This window comes from Salmo salar, chromosome ssa15 (assembly GCF_905237065.1).
Source record: "Salmo salar chromosome ssa15, Ssal_v3.1, whole genome shotgun sequence".
In the NCBI taxonomy this organism is placed as follows: domain Eukaryota; kingdom Metazoa; phylum Chordata; class Actinopteri; order Salmoniformes; family Salmonidae; genus Salmo; species Salmo salar.
In genome coordinates this window covers 103,177,389-103,194,574 of record NC_059456.1, presented here as the reverse complement: position 1 = coordinate 103,194,574, position 17,186 = coordinate 103,177,389, and the positions used below count along the sequence as shown (strand labels likewise).

At 41.6% G+C, this 17,186-nt stretch overlaps 1 long non-coding RNA gene across 1 annotated transcript; it reads right to left on the bottom strand.

Annotated features, from left to right (window-relative positions):
- Window positions 1–921: 921 nt before the first annotated feature.
- Window positions 922–15,323, bottom strand: LOC123723981 (uncharacterized). The gene is made up of 3 exons (XR_006759366.1): window positions 14,992–15,323; window positions 13,520–13,648; window positions 922–1,874 (listed from the first exon to the last, which is right to left on the bottom strand). It is a non-coding gene; the product is annotated as an uncharacterized lncRNA (long non-coding RNA).
- Window positions 15,324–17,186: the final 1,863 nt, after the last annotated feature.

Genomic DNA, 17,186 nt, shown 5'->3' with positions numbered 1-17,186 from the left:
CCACTACTAAAGGACACCAATAAGAAGAAGAGACTTGCTTGGGCCAAGAAATACGGGCAATGGACATTAGACTGGTGGAAATTTGTCCTTTGGTCTGGAGTCCTCAACCAAATTGAGGTGGTTTGGGATGAGTTGGACCGCAGAGTGAAGGAAAAGCAGTCAATTAAGTGTTCAGCATATGTGGGAACTCCTTCAAGACTGTTGGAAAAGCATTCCAGGTGAAGCTGGTTGAGAGAATGCCAAGAGTGTGCAAAGCTGTCATCAAGGCAAAGGTTGGCTATTTGAAGAATCTCAATTATGAAATATATTTTAATTTGTTTAACACTTTTTTGGTTACTACATGATTCCATATGTGTTATTTCATAGTTTTGATGTCTTCACTATTATTCTACAATGTAGAAAATAGTAAAAATAAAGAAAAACCCTTGAATGACTGGTGTTCTAAAACTTTTGACCAGTAGTGAATGTTAGCAGATTACATATCTAATGTCAACTTCCCTGTTTATATTCCCATGTTTGCATTTTGCTTTATGATAACCGGACAATGCAAATGGATCCGACAGTCAAACAAACTCAAGTAACTGTAGTCAATATACAATGTTTTGAACCTTTATTTAACTAGGCAAGTCAGTTAAGAACAAATTCTTATTTACAATGATGGCCTACCGGGGAACTGTGGGTTAACTGCCTTGTTCAGGGGCAGAACGACAGTTTTTTGCCTTGTCAGCTCGAGGATTCAATCCAGCAACCTTTCGGTTACTGGCCCGACACGCTAACCACTAGACTACCTGTCTTTAACCACTAGACTAACTACCACCCATACAATGTTTCTCTTGACTCAAGATCGTCTTCAAGCCTGGGTCTGTGCAGATCAAACAGGAAATGACGAATGACGAAGACAAGACATGACTATATTGACAGTTCTTTTTTCAATATTTTCTGTTTATTTTCAATAACCCAGAGCAAGTGATTGCAAAAAAGCATTGCAAATATATATTTTAAGAGATACAAACCGGTAATAACTGTAATAACTTCATTATACATCAACACATTATCGGTGTGTTGATGTATGCACAATTTGGCTCAACTTAACATTTGAGACACAAGATGGCGCTAGAGGATTGCATTCGTTTAAAACAGAATACCACGCACTCAGGTTATACTCAGGTTATACACACAACGTTACCATATCCCAAACGCATCATCAGTCTATCATCCGACATGAGTCCAGTGGTAATAATCATACTAAAAATAGTGCTCTTCTCTTCCTCATTCCTTCTGTCGCTCTGGGGGAATGACATCTGAGAGTCAGGGGCCAATGGCCTACTTGCTGATTCCAGGGGCCAATGGCCTACTTGCTGATTCCAGGGGCCAATGGCCTACTTGCTGATTCCAGGGGGCCAATGGCCTACTTGCTGATTCCAGGGCCAATGGCCTACTTGCTGATTCCAGGGGCCTGGGCTCGTAGTGCGAAGAGTTTCTGCGGCAGTATACTTGCTGATTGCTTCGTTCTCTCCCTCACAACAACCAGCTAAGACACTGCCAGAGAAACACTCCCAGCAGCCACATCCATCCAGCAGATCCTGAGTTACTGGCCTCTTCATCATCACTGGTTGGTACAGTTTCTCCCTGCTATGTTTCCAACAGGGAATCTAACACACACACACACACACACACACACACACACACACACACACACACACACACACACACACACACACACACACACACACACACACACACACACACACACACACACACACACACACACACACACACACACGGGCCACTATCAGGTCCGACCTGGTGATGTTGTCAGAGAATGGTCAGTTCAATAGGTTTCCGCGTCGAGGGTGAATAGTGTTGTAGTCCTCCTGAAAGAGATCAGATGCATACAGTAAAGGTCATGTTAGGTCACAATCTGAATGGCAGTCAATTAATTGGTAAAGGTCATTAAGAGGTTAACCTTTTGCCTCTCCATCAGTTTCTGTCAGGCTATATTCAACACGGAAATGAGCCTTTTGTGGGAAGATTCATTTGATTGTAACACAGTTGCAAACTGAAAGCAAGGGGCTATGCCAGGACAATGAGTTATGTAGGGACAAATCTGATGCATTGGGAGAACCATTTCTGACTGCTATTATGGCGACACATAGAGGAGAGGAAAAGCACAGAACCACTGTACACTGTGAGTGTACACAACATGAACCAAAAACACCTCAACTAAAAATAGCCTTGCCGTGATTTATACTCTTGCAACAAAAAGATTAGTTTTGATTCAGAGCTTATTTTTTTGCGCTTGTGTGTGTGTGTGTGTGTGTGTGTGTGTGTGTGTGTGTGTGTGTGTGTGCGTGCTATCAGTCTGCCTCCCTCACTGCAGAGTTATTTTGAGCAGGCGGGCAGAGAGTCCATTCCTTACAGTACAATACACTCCTCAGCCCCTCACTGGCATAGGTTCTGCTGACAGGACAGTAGTGCTATGGGGGAGCCTTCTAGTAGCTTGTGAGTGAGAGGGGAGAGAGATATATAGGACCCGTAAAGGGTGGCAGAGTACTGCCAAGAGCATAAAGGAAGGGAGACAGAGGACCTGTAAAGTGGGAGGGTGGGAGGCTACTGCCAAGAGCATAAAGGAAGGGAGACAGAGGACCAGTAAAGGGTGGGAGGGTGGGAGGGTACTGCCAAGAGCATAAAGGAAGGGAGACAGAGGACCAGTAAAGGGTGGGAGGGTACTGCCAAGAGCATAAAGGAAGGGAGACATAGAGGACCAGTAAAGGGTGGGAGGGTGGGAGGGTACTGCCAAGAGCATAAAGGAAGGGAGACATAGAGGACCAGTAAAGGGTGGGAGGGTACTGCCAAGAGCATAAAGAAAGGGAGACATAGAGGACCAGTAAAGGGTGGGAGGGTACTGCCAAGAGCATAAAGAAAGGGAGACATAGAGGACCAGTAAAGGGTGGGAGGGTACTGCCAAGAGCATAAAGGAAGGGAGACAGAGGACCAGTAAAGGGTGGGAGGGTGGGAGGGTACTGCCAAGAGCATAAAGGAAGGGAGACATAGAGGACCAGTAAAGGGTGGGAGGGTACTGCCAAGAGCATAAAGTAAGGGAGACATAGAGGACCAGTAAAGGGTGGGAGGGTACTGCCAAGAGCATAAAGGAAGGGAGACATAGAGGACCAGTAAAGGGTGGGAGGGTACTGCCAAGAGCATAAAGGAAGGGAGATCAACACTCCACTCAAACACACTTAATAGCTGTAGTATTCTTGCTGCTCACTGGGCTGTCTCTCTTAACTAAGAATTAAAAATATATATTGGATCGCTGAAGGGGTGCTCCGTCCTTGGAATATTAAACTAGAACGATGAAAGGGGGGGAAATTAGTATTAATTAGTGTTAAGCACTAGCTGCCAGAGTATGTGACCACATTGTCCTATGAAGAAGCATTCAAGCATAGTTGAAGGGAGGAGGGCTCTGACTACATCACTGTTTAAATCCACAGCTATGAGTGTGACACAGAGTTAGCATTACAGTTTAGCCATGTGGTCATGTGCCTCTGGAATGAAACAAAGGAACCCATTTTGGCGATGTTGAGTTGTTGGAGTTGTTGTTGAGTTGTTGGAGTTGTTGTTAAATTGTTGGAGTTGTTGTTGGAGTTGTTGGAGTTGTTGTTAAGTTGTTGGAGTTGTTGTTAAGTTGTTGGAGTTGTTGTTGGAGTTGTTGGAGTTGTTGTTAAGTTGTTGGAGTTGTTGTTGGAGTTGTTGTTAAGTTGTTGGAGTTGTTGTTGGAGTTGTTGGAGTTGTTGTTGAGTTGTTGGAGTTGTTGTTAAATTGTTGTTTACTTGTGTTTTATAGCATGTGCTGAGTGTTAACCTTAGGCAGGGGATGCTGTCATTTTTTTGTGTGGAGGAAAATAGCAAGGGACAGACCCAATATTTTGACTAAGGAACACACACACACACACACACACACACACACACACACACACACACACACACACACACACACACATCATGTTAATCTATCCTCGTGGGCACCTACATTTAATTTCCATTCAAAATCCTATTTTATCTAACCCTAATCCTAATTCTTACCCTAACCCTAAACCTAACCCCTAAGATTAAAATTGCCTTTGTCCTCATGGGGATGTGGGAAATGTCCCCATGAGAGAGAATTGTCCTTGTTTTACTGTCCTTGTGGGGACTTTAGGTCCACACAAGGATATAATAACACACACACACACACACACACACACACACACACACACACACACACACCCCGTGACCTGCTTTTTGCTGCAGTTGCTAAATGAATGCAGTTGTCTGTGTATATGTGTGTGAGCCAGACGCTTGCTGCCGTGGCGACGGTAACCACATGACAACAAGAATTCCTTCCTGCTTTAGTCTTGATGTAACCCTTTACTAATACAGGATAGCAGAATAGAACTCTGGTTCAGGGAAACAACCACCTCCCAACTGGCTGGCTGGGACACAGTAACTAACACACACCATCAGCCTACCATCAGCCCCCTGTGTCTGACACAGCTTATATAGACTTAGATTCAGATGAGGTTATATAGATGTAGGTTTTACATTTACATTTTAGTCATTTAGCAGACGCTCTTATCCAGAGCAACTTGCAGTAGTGAATACATACATTTCATACATTTTTTTTCTTATTATTTTTGTACTGGTCCCCCGTGGGAATCAAACCCACAACCCTGGCGTTGCAAACACCATGCTCTACCAACTGAGCCACACGGGACAGTTATTACTGTTATCTTACCTGTATAGGGTAGTTAGGACTGTTATCTGTATAGGGTAGTTAGGACTGTTATCTTACCTGTAGAGGGTAGTTAGGACTGTTATATTATCTGTATAGGGTAGTTAGGACTGTTATCTTACCTCTATAGGGTAGTTAGGACTGTTATCTTACTGTATAGGGTAGTTAGGACTGTTATATTACCTGTATAGGGTAGTTAGTACTGTTATCTTACTGTATAGGGTAGTTAGGACTGTTATCTTACTGTATAGGGTAGTTAGGACTGTTATATTACCTGTATAGGGTAGTTAGTACTGTTATCTTACTGTATAGGGTAGTTAGGACTGTTATCTTACCTGTATAGGGTAGTTAGGACTGTTATCTTACCTGTATAGGGTAGTTAGGACTGTTATATTATCTGTATAGGGTAGTTAGGACTGTTATATTACCTGTATAGGGTAGTTAGTACTGCTATCTTACCTCTATAGGGTAGTTAGGACTGTTATCTTACCTGTATAGGGTAGTTAGGACTGTTATCTTACTGTATAGGGTAGTTAGGACTGTTATAATATCTGTATAGGGTAGTTAGGACTGTTATATTATCTGTATAGGGTAGTTAGGACTGTTATCTTACCTCTATAGGGTAGTTAGGACTGTTATCTTACCTGTATAGGGTAGTTAGGACTGTTATATTATCTGTATAGGGTAGTTAGGACTGTTATCTTACCTCTATAGGGTAGTTAGGACTGTTATCTTACCTCTATAGGGTAGTTAGGACTGTTATCTTACCTGTATAGGGTAGTTAGGACTGTTATATTATCTGTATAGGGTAGTTAGGACTGTTATCTTACCTCTATAGGGTAGTTAGGACTGTTATCTTACTCTATAGGGTAGTTAGGACTGCTATAATATCTGTATAGGGTAGTTAGGCCTGTTATCTTACCTCTATAGGGTAGTTAGGACTGTTATCTTACCTGTATAGGGTAGTTAGGACTGTTATATTACCTGTATAGGGTAGTTAGGACTGTTATATTATCTGTATAGGGTAGTTAGGACTGTTATATTATCTGTATAGGGTAGTTAGTACTGCTATCTGTATAGGGTAGTTAGTACTGTTATCTTACTGTATAGGGTAGTTAGGACTGTTATCTTACCTGTATAGGGTAGTTAGGACTGTTATCTTACTGTATAGGGTAGTTAGGACTGTTATCTTACCTGTATAGGGTAGTTAGGACTGTTATCTTACCTGTATAGGGTAGTTAGGACTGTTATCTTACCTCTATAGGGTAGTTAGGACTGTTATCTTACCTGTATAGGGTAGTTAGGACTGTTATCTTACTGTATAGGGTAGTTAGGACTGTTATCTTACCTGTATAGGGTAGTTAGGACTGTTATCTTACTGTATAGGGTAGTTAGGACTGTTATCTTACCTGTATAGGGTAGTTAGGACTGTTATCTTACCTGTATAGGGTAGTTAGGACTGTTATCTTACCTCTATAGGGTAGTTAGGACTGTTATCTTACCTGTATAGGGTAGTTAGGACTGTTATCTTACTGTATAGGGTAGTTAGGACTGTTATCTTACTGTATAGGGTAGTTAGGACTGTTATCTTACCTCTATAGGGTAGTTAGGACTGTTATCTTACTGTATAGGGTAGTTAGGACTGTTATATTATCTGTATAGGGTAGTTAGGACTGTTATCTTACTGTATAGGGTAGTTAGGACTGTTATCTTACCTCTATAGGGTAGTTAGGACTGTTATCTTACTGTATAGGGTAGTTAGGACTGTTATATTATCTGTATAGGGTAGTTAGGACTGTTATCTTACCTGTATAGGGTAGTTAGGACTGTTATCTTACCTGTATAGGGTAGTTAGGACTGTTATCTTACCTGTATAGGGTAGTTAGGACTGTTATATTACCTGTATAGGGTAGTTAGGACTGTTATAATACCTGTATAGGGTAGTTAGGACTGTTATCTTACTGTATAGGGTAGTTAGGACTGTTATCTTACTGTATAGGGTAGTTAGTAGAGGTCGACCGATTATGATTAAAAAAAAATCACCACCGATACCGATACCGATTATTGGGGGACCAAAAACCCCCGATACCGATTAATCGGGCCATTTTTTTTTATATATAATATAATATACATAATATATAATAATGACAATTACAACAATACTGAATGAACAATGAACACTTTAATTTTAACCTAATGTAATACATAATTAAAATCTATTTAGTCTCAAATAAATAATGAAACATGCTCAATTTGGTTTAAATAATGCAAAAACAAAGTGTTGGAGAAGAAAGTAAAAGTGCAATATGTGCCATGTAAAAAAAGCTAACGTTTAAGTTCCTTGCTCAGAACATATGAAAGCTGGTGGTTCAATATTCCCAGGTCTTCAATATTCCCAGTTAAGAAATATTAGGTTGCAGGTATTATAGGAATTATGACACGTCGACTATTTCTCTCTATACCATTTATATTTCATATACCTTTGACTACTGGATGTTCTATAAGGCACTTTAGTATTGCCAACCTAATCTCAGGAGTTGACAGGCTTGAAGTCATAAACAGCGCTGTGAATCAAGCATTGCTAAGAGCTGCTGGCAAACACAGTAAAGTTTGAAAGTTTGCTCTATCAAATTTCAAATCCCTAAGTCCAACCCTAAGTCTAAATATTGCTGTTACATTGCACAACCTTCAATGTTATGTCATAATTATGTAAAACTTTGGCAAATTAGTTCGCAACGAGCCAGGTGGCCCAAAATGTTGCATATACCCTGACTCTGCGTGCAATGAACACAACAGAAGTGACACAATTTCCCTAGTTTAATATTGCCTGCTAACATGAATTTCTTTTAACTAAATATGCAGGTTTAAAAAAATAGACTTCTGTGTATTGATTTTAAGAAAGGCATTGATGTTTAGGTACTCATTCGTGCAACAACAGTGCTTTTTCATGAATACACCTTTGTTAAATCCTCACCCGTTTGGCAAAGTATGCTGGGATTCGATGATAAATTAACAGGCACTGCATTTTTTTTTTTTGCCTTAATTTAACTAGGCAAGTCAGTTAAGAACAAATTCTTATTTTCAATGACGGCCTAGAAACAATGGGTTAAATGCCTTGTTCAGGGGCAGAACGACAGATTTTCACCTTGTCAGCTCGGGGATTCAATCTTGCAACCTCTCTTTTACTAGTCCAACGCTCTAACCACTAGGCTACCTGCCGCCCTGACTATAAGCAACGCAGGAGAAGCTAGTTAGCCTAGTAATATCATCAACTATGTGTAGTTAACTAGTGATTATGTTAAGATCGATTGTTTTTTATAAGATAAGTTTAATGCTAGCTAGCAACTTACCTTGGCTCCTTGCTGCACTCACGTAACAGGTGGTCAGCCTGCCACGCAGTCTCCTCGTGGAATGCAATGTAATTGTTACGAAAACTTGTAATCGACCCTAATTAATCAGCCATGCCGATTAATCGGTTGACCTCTAGTAGTTAGGACTGTTATATTATCTGTATAGGGTAGTTAGGACTGTTATATTATCTGTATAGGGTAGTTAAGACTGTTATTTTATCTGTATAGGGTAGTTAGGCGTGTTATGTTTTTGTGGCATGGCTTATCGCCCTGGGTTACCCATAACTGATTGGTTTCTTCTGTTGAGTCACAGTTCAACATGCTCTATGGGAGTTGGGTTTGAGGTATTGTGCTGTTACCAGGGAAGTATGAGCTTTGACAACAAACCCATGGCAATTTCTTTCTTGTTCTTTTATCACCTCACTAGGAGTGATATTTATTGACATAACCATGCATTGTAATAAAAATAGCTTTGCTTGTCAGTACAGTGCTCTCTCTCTCACTGCCTCTCTCTCGCTCTCTCACTGCCCCCTCTCTCTCTCTCTCTCTCTCTCTCTCTCTCTCTCTCTCTCACTGCCTCTCTCTCTCTCACTGCCCCTCTCTCTCTCTCTCTCTCTCTGTCTCTCTCACTGCCTCTCTCTCTCTCTCACTGCCCCTCTCTCTCTCACTGCCCCTCTCTCTCTCTCACTGCCTCTCTCTCACTGTCTCTCTCTCTCACTGTCCCTCTCTCTCACTGCCCCCCTCTCTCTCTCTCTCTCTCTCTCTCTCTGTCTCTCTCACTGCCGCTCTCTCTCACACTGCCTCTCTCTCTCTGTTTGTCGCTCTCTCTCTGTTTGTCTCTCTCTCTCTGTCTCTCTCTCTCTCTCTGTTTCTCTTTCTCTCTCTCTCTCTCTCAATTCAATTCAATTCAATTCAAGGGGCTTTATTGGCACGGGAAACATATGTTATAATTGCCAAAGCAAGTGAAGTAGATAGTATACAAAAGTGAAATAAACAATAAAAATGTACAGTAAACATTACACTCACAGAAGTTCGAAAAGAATAAAGACATTACAAATGTCATGTTATGTATATATACAGTATTGTAACCATGTGCAAATTGTTAATGTACAAAGGGACATTTGTGTCTCTAATATGGTCATACTTTGGGCAGGAGGTTAGGAAGTGCAGCTCAGTTTCCACCTCATTTTGTGGGCAGTGTGTACATAGCCTGTCTTCTCTTGAGAGCCAGGTCTGCCTACGGTGGCCTTTCTCAATAGCAAGGCTATGCTCACTGAGTCTGTACATAGTCAAAGCTTTCCTTAAGTTTGGGTCAGTCACAGTGGTCAGGTATTCTGCTACTGTGTACTCTCTGTTTAGGGCCAAATAGCATTCTAGTTTGCTCTGTTTTTTTGTAAATTCTTTCCAATGTGTCAAGTAATTATCTTTTAGTTTTCTCATGATTTGGTGGTGTCTAATTGTGTTGCTGTCCTGGGGCTCTGTGGGGTCTGTTTGTGTTAGTGAACAGAGCCCCAGGACCAGCTTGCTTAGGGGACTCTTCTCCAGGTTCATCTCTCTGTAGGTGATGGCTTTGTTATGGAAGGTTTGGGAATCGCTTCCTTTTAGGTGGTTGTAGAATTTAACGTCTCTTTTCTGGATTTTGATAATTAGCGGGTATCAGCCTAATACTGCTCTGCATGCATTATTTGGTGTTCTACGTTGTACATGGGGGATATTTTTGCTGAATTCTGCATGCAGTCTCAATTTGGTATTTGTCCCATTTTGTGAATTCTTGGTTGGTGAGCGGACCCCAGACCTCACAACCATGAAGGGCAATGAATTCTAACTGATTCAAGCATTTTTAGCCAGATCCTAATTGGTATGTCAAATTTTATGTTCCTTTTGATGGCATATAGAATGCCCTTCTTGCCTTGTCTCTCAGATCGTTCACAGCTTTGTGGAAGTTACCTGTGGCGCTGATGTTTAGGCCAAGGTATGTATAGTTTTTTGTGTGCTCTACGGCAACGGTGTCTAGATGTAATTTGTATTTTTGGTCCTGGCGACTGGACCTTTTTTGGAACACCATTATTTTGGTCTTACTGAGATTTACTGTCAGGGTCCAGGTCTGACAGAATCTGTGCAGAAGATCTAGGTGCTGCTGTAGGACCTCCTTGGTCGGTGACAGAAGCACCAGATCATCAGCAAACAGTAGACATTTGACTTCAGATTCTAGTAGGGTGAGGCCGGGTGCTGCAGACTGTTCTTGTGCCCTTGCCAATTTGTTGATATATATGTTGAAGAGGGGGGGGCTTAAGCTGCATCCCTGTCTCACCCCACGACCCTGTGGGAAGAAATGTGTGTGTTTTTTGCCTATTTTAACCGCAGACTTGTTGTTTGTGTACATGGATTTTATAATGCCGTATGTTTTCCCCCAACACCACATTCCATCAATTTATATAGCAGATCCTCATGCCAAATTGAGTCAAAAGCTTTTTTGAAATCAACAAAGCATGAGAAGACTTTGCCTTTGTTTTGGTTTGTTTGTTTGTCAAATAGGGTGTGCAGGGTGAATACGTGGTCTGTCATACGATACTATGGTAAAGGGCCAATTTGACATTTGCTCAGTACATTGTTTTCACTGAGGAAATGTACGAGTCTGCTGTTAATGATAACGCAGAGGATTTTCCCAAGGTTGCTGTTGACGCATATCCCATGGTAGTTGTTGGGGTCAAATTTGTCTCCACTTTTGTGGATTGGGGTGATCAGTCCTTAGTTCCAAATATTGGGGAAAATGCCAGAGCTGAGGATGATGTAAAATAGTTTTAGTATAGCCAATTGGAATGTGTTGTCTGTATATTTGATCATTTCATTGAGGAAACTATCGCTCTCTTTCTCTCTCTCTCTCTCTATCTCTCTCTCTCTTTCTCTCACACACACACAACAGTCTGGCAGTCAGTCACACTCCCGTCTCATTCTTCAGGCTGAGAACAAAGTCAACAAAAAGATGTTATAGATTATTGAGATACCATATTCCACACACCAGCTACACTTCATGTTGTCCTATTAGATGGTGTCTCTCCTTACTCAAGATGATGCCTTTAAACCATCTCTTCATCTTAAACATCTTATGGAAATGACAGAACTGATGAAAGCTGTTTCTATTAGGAAGTGTCGGGTTATGGACGGACAGATCAGAGGACTGTACGAGGACTCCCGAGTGGCGCAGCAGTCTAAGGCGCTGTGTCTCAGTGCTAGAGGCGTCGCTACAGACACCCTGGTTCGAACCCAGGCTGTATCACAACTGGGCCGTGATTGGGACTCCCCATCGGGCGGCGCACAATTGGCTCGAGTTTGGCCGGTGTAGGCCTTCATTGTAAATAAGAATTTGTTCATAAGTGACTTGCCTAGTTAAATTTTAAAATGAGGGAGGAGAAGAATAGACAGATGAAGAGAAAAGAACAGACATGAGGTCATCATTGAAAAGGGCACTAGTGCAGGGAAACATACTTAGTGTTTACCGTGACCACAGGGAAACATGAAACATACTTAGTGTTTACTGTGACCACAGGGAAACATGAAACATACTTAGTGTTTACCGTGACCACATGAAACATACTTAGTGTTTACCGTGACCGCAGGGAAACATGAAACATACTTAGTGTTTACCGTGACCGCAGGGAACATACTTAGTGTTTACCGTGACCGCAGGGAAACATGAAACATACTTTGTGTTTACCATGACCGTAGGGAAACATACTTAGTGTTTACCGTGACCACAGGGAACATACTTAGTGTTTACCGTGACCACAGGGAACATACTTAGTGTTTACCGTGACCACAGGGAAACATACTTAGTGTTTACTGTGACCGCAGGGAAACATGAAACATACTTAGTGTTTACTGTGACCGCAGGGAACATACTTAGTGTTTACTGTGACCACAGGGAACATACTTAGTGTTTACTGTGACCGCAGGGAACATACTTAGTGTTTACTGTGACCACAGGGAAACATGAAACATACTTAGTGTTTACCGTGACCGCAGGGAAACATACTTAGTGTTTACCGTGACCACAGGGAAACATGAAACATACTTAGTGTTTACCGTGACCGCAGGGAAACATACTTAGTGTTTACCGTGACCACAGGGAAACATACTTAGTGTTTACCGTGACCGCAGGGAAACATGAAACATACTTAGTGTTTACCGTGACCACATGAAACATACTTAGTGTTTACCGTGACCGCAGGGAAACATGAAACATACTTAGTGTTTACCGTGACCGCAGGGGAACATGAAACATACTTAGTGTTTACCGTGACCACAGGGAAACATGAAACATACTTAGTGTTTACCGTGACCGTAGGGAAACATGAAACATACTTAGTGTTTACCGTGACCGCAGGGAAACATACTTAGTGTTTACCGTGACCGCAGGGAAACATGAAACATACTTAGTGTTTACCGTGACCGCAGGGAAACATGAAACATACTTAGTGTTTACCGTGACCGCAGGGAACATACTTAGTGTTTACCGTGACCACAGGGAAACATGAAACATACTTAGTGTTTACCGTGACCACATGAAACATACTTAGTGTTTACCGTGACCACATGAAACATACTTAGTGTTTACCGTGACCGTAGGGAAACATGAAACATACTTAGTGTTTACCGTGACCGCAGGGAAACATACTTAGTGTTTACCGTGACCGCAGGGAAACATGAAACATACTTAGTGTTTACCGTGACCGCAGGGAACATACTTAGTGTTTACCGTGACCGCAGGGAACGTCGCCTTTAATTGTCAATCGGGCTATAAAGCTGAACATCGGCGATATGGATTGAATAGGGCTGCGTTCTCACTACAATATGTCTGTCTCACTGTCTCACCTTGGCTTGTGTTTGCAATTCAACAGTTTTACCTCAGACACATGCATCAAGCTTTATTTTATTTTATTTTTTTATTTATTTAACCAGGTTAAATTAAGAACAAATTCTTATTTTACAATGGCGACCTACCCCAGCCAAACCCGGACGACCGCCCTATGGGACTCCCAGTCACGGCCGGTTGTGATACAGCCTGGAATCAAACCAGGGTCTGTAGTGACGCCTCTAGCACTGAGATGCAGTGCCTTAGACCGCTGCGCCACTCGGGAGCTTCAACACTCCTCGTTACCACAAAACACTAACATTGTTGCCTCAGTAACTACCTACCTGCTTGTATAGTCTGGAGAGGTGAGAAAAACATCCAGGGATCCTGACTACACATATCTGATCTATAATGAGTTACTACAGGACTTACTGAATATTACATCTGTTAGATGGGTTCTCTTTTATTCCTTCTATATGCCTACATCAAAGGGCAGATCACTGTTCATTATATGCAACACAAATAGAAAATGAATAGTGTCTCTTACCCAAGTCTGCCTGCTTCCCACCTTGATGAACGTTGTGTTTCCTCTGTGGCAGCTGGTAGGTTAGTGGAGGATGCCTGCTGTCTCGGCTGATGAAGAGGAGGTTTCACTGTGAAGGGGAATCCCCAAGAGCTAGGTAGAGGAGCAGAGAAAATAAGTACCTTTTTAATTCTTTAGTAATATTGTCCATTGACTTACTTTTGCTCTTTCAGGGGGATAGGTCATTCATAAACTTTCTCCAGCCAAAAGGAAATATGACAATGCTGAGTCATTCATAGAGGACAGTCCAGAGGGTAGAAGTGTATAATTGTTAACTCGCTGTATAAATGCACTTATTTTATGATAAAAAATGACCATTTACTGAGATATTACATGGTCAAATGGTAATGACACAGTAATAACTTATGAGTTACTTTGTTTCTTTCTGTGGGATTTATTGACACAAGAACCACAAGGCTACCATTATATACTATAGCTACATGCTAGTGAAACAGTAGACTACCATTATATACTATAGCTACATGCTAGTGAAACAGTAGACTACCATTATATACTATAGCTACATGCTAGTGAAACAGTAGGTTACCATTATATACTATAGCTACATGCTAGTGAAACAGTAGACTACCATTATATACTATAGCTACATGCTAGTGAAACAGTAGACTACCATTATATACTATAGCTACATGCTAGTGAAACAGTAGGTTACCATTATATACTATAGCTACATGCTAGTGAAACAGTAGGCTACCATTATATACTATAGCTACATGCTAGTGAAACAGTAGGTTACCATTATATACTATAGCTACATGCTAGTGAAACAGTAGACTACCATTATATACTATAGCTACATGCTAGTGAAACAGTAGACTACCATTATATACTATAGCTACATGCTAGTGAAACAGTAGACTACCATTATATACTATAGCTACATGCTAGTGAAACAGTAGACTACCATTATATACTATAGCTACATGCTAGTGAAACAGTAGACTACCATTATATACTATAGCTACATGCTAGTGAAACAGTAGACTACCATTATATACTATAGCTACATGCTAGTGAAACAGTAGACTACCATTATATACTATAGCTACATGCTAGTGAAACAGTAGACTACCATTATATACTATAGCTACATGCTAGTGAAACAGTAGACTACCATTATATACTATAGCTACATGCTAGTGAAACAGTAGGTTACCATTATATACTATAGCTACATGCTAGTGAAACAGTAGACTACCATTATATACTATAGCTACATGCTAGTGAAACAGTAGACTACCATTATATACTATAGCTACATGCTAGTGAAACAGTAGGTTACCATTACCACTCTTTTCAATAGTGTAGAAGTAAGAGACCGGGAGTTATTTGAGAGAGCTAGTAGAAGGTACCTACAGTAGGATTAAGCTAAAATAAGTCCATTCAAGAGGGTATCTATTAAACATCAGACTTACCAGTAAAGTAGTGTTAGAATTGAGGACAGATTTTAGACTGGGTACAGCTGAAGATCCAAGGTCCTGTTCTGGTTCTGTCCAGTGTGTCCGTCCACTCTGAATGTCCACCAGGACAGTCAACTGCCAGTGTTGAGCCACTCTGCTGGTTTTGTTTGTTTGCCTGAGGGTCAATTCAAGCAGGGCATGGTGAAACTGTTGAGGGCAGGGCTCAAGGCTCTCTCTTTCCTCAGCCAGGCGAGTCAGTACAAGTCTAGGCATGTTCCAACAAGCACAGCTCAGCCAGCCCAGGCAGAGGCCATCAGAGTGAATCTACTCACACACTATAGGTGGGAGGAGAGGGGAGGAGCAGAGTGAGAGGGACAAACAGAGGGACAAAACATGGGGGGGGGGTCATATAGTTCTAAAACATTGAGAAGCATATCAGAATACAAACCAACAAAAGTGGAAAGATCCTGAAAGACTGACTGTAGGAGGAGCTTTAAGCTGACGTATATTGTGTCAGTAAATGTATGATGTTTATCTCTAAAAACCTATGTACTATTTTCCCTTCAGATAGTTTTCACTTTTTAATGTCTGTTGTTCACATCTCTCTGCACCCTCATGGATGGACTACAGTGGAGGTCACTCACTACACGTAGGAATAGATCTACTGGATTTTCTGGAGCAAAACTGCTGATTCAGCGTTTACTTTTCCAGAAAACATCTTCAATGACCAGCAGCTACAGGAATTATAAATAGTTTGGCAAATATGTAATCGTGGTAGAATCTGCATGACTCTGGTAGCCTTCTCTAGGGGAGAAACTCAATTACATCCTCTTTTCTCGCTCCTCAACCTCCTTCTCAAAACCCATTGGATGAGAAACCCAGAGGCCCCCCTCCCCCTCTGACCTTCCACTCCAATGGGTTTTGAGAACGAAGCGAGGGGAGGGAGGGAGGGACGCAAGGAATATGCAATTGAGATTCTCCCAAGGTCTCTGCGTAGGATAGTCCTAGGGCTTTATTCAAGCAGAAGCATAACAGATTTTATAATAGAAATGTGAAGGTCATTTCAGATTGAGCAGACATATGTAGCGTTCAACGTAAACACAGTCTCCTCTGAAAGCACGAACACTGCCTTTAAATTTCAATCACGCTGTAAAGCTGAACTTCCGCAATGCGGATTGAATAGAGCCCTTACTCTGCTGATGCTGCGCTTTTACGTCCAGAAAACACACACTGCAGACAACCTACGATTACCAACAGGCCTACATGAACTACCAATGGCAACCATGAATATTAATTACCAACAGGCCTACATGAATTACCAATGGCAACCATGAATATTAATTACCAACAGGCCTACATGAATTACCAATGGCAACCATGAATATTAATTACCAACAGGCCTACATGAACTACCAATGGCAACCATGAATATTAATTGCCAATGGCAACCATGCATATTAATATGGTTAAGACATGACATCGTGGATGAAGATGCTCAATTCACATAAAATGTGTATGTTTTATGTTTTAGAAGAAAAAAAAACATTTACCATTTTTTTTCTGAAGAAAATAATCTCATTATATGTCTTATGAAATGTATGAAGAACTACCTTCAGTGGTAGATGATGGCAGTGGAAGGGCTCCAGATATTACATTGGGAATGCCGCAGAATATTTCTCCTTCCCTATAATTAGGAATATTGCAGCCGTGCAAAAAAAAAGACAAGGCAATTCGTTTCCTGATTTATCTTGGATATCCGCAACCGGATCTGGAGCACCACGCAACGTGTTGCAGGTAGATCTCTGACTCTCAAACGGTATCATGTCACTTTGTGTGTAAAATGCTCATTTCCAGATCACTGTAAAATTATAAGGTCTCTCACTCTCTCTCTCCTCTCTCCTCTCTCCTCACTCTCCTCTCTCTCCTCTCTCTCCCCTCTCTCTCCTCTCTCTCCTCTCTCCTCACTCTCCTCTCTCTCCTCTCTCCTCACTCTCCTCTCTCTCCTCTCTCTCCCCTCTCTCCCCTCTCTCCTCTCTCCTCACTCTCTCCTCTCTCGTCCCCTCTCTCTCCTCTCTCTCCCCTTTCTCCCCTCTCTCCTCTCTCTCCTCTCTCCTCACTCTCTCCTCACTCTCTCCTCTCTCTCCTCTCTCGTCCCCTCTCTCTCCTCTCTCCTCACTCTCTTCTCACTCTCTCCTCTCTCTCTCCTCTCT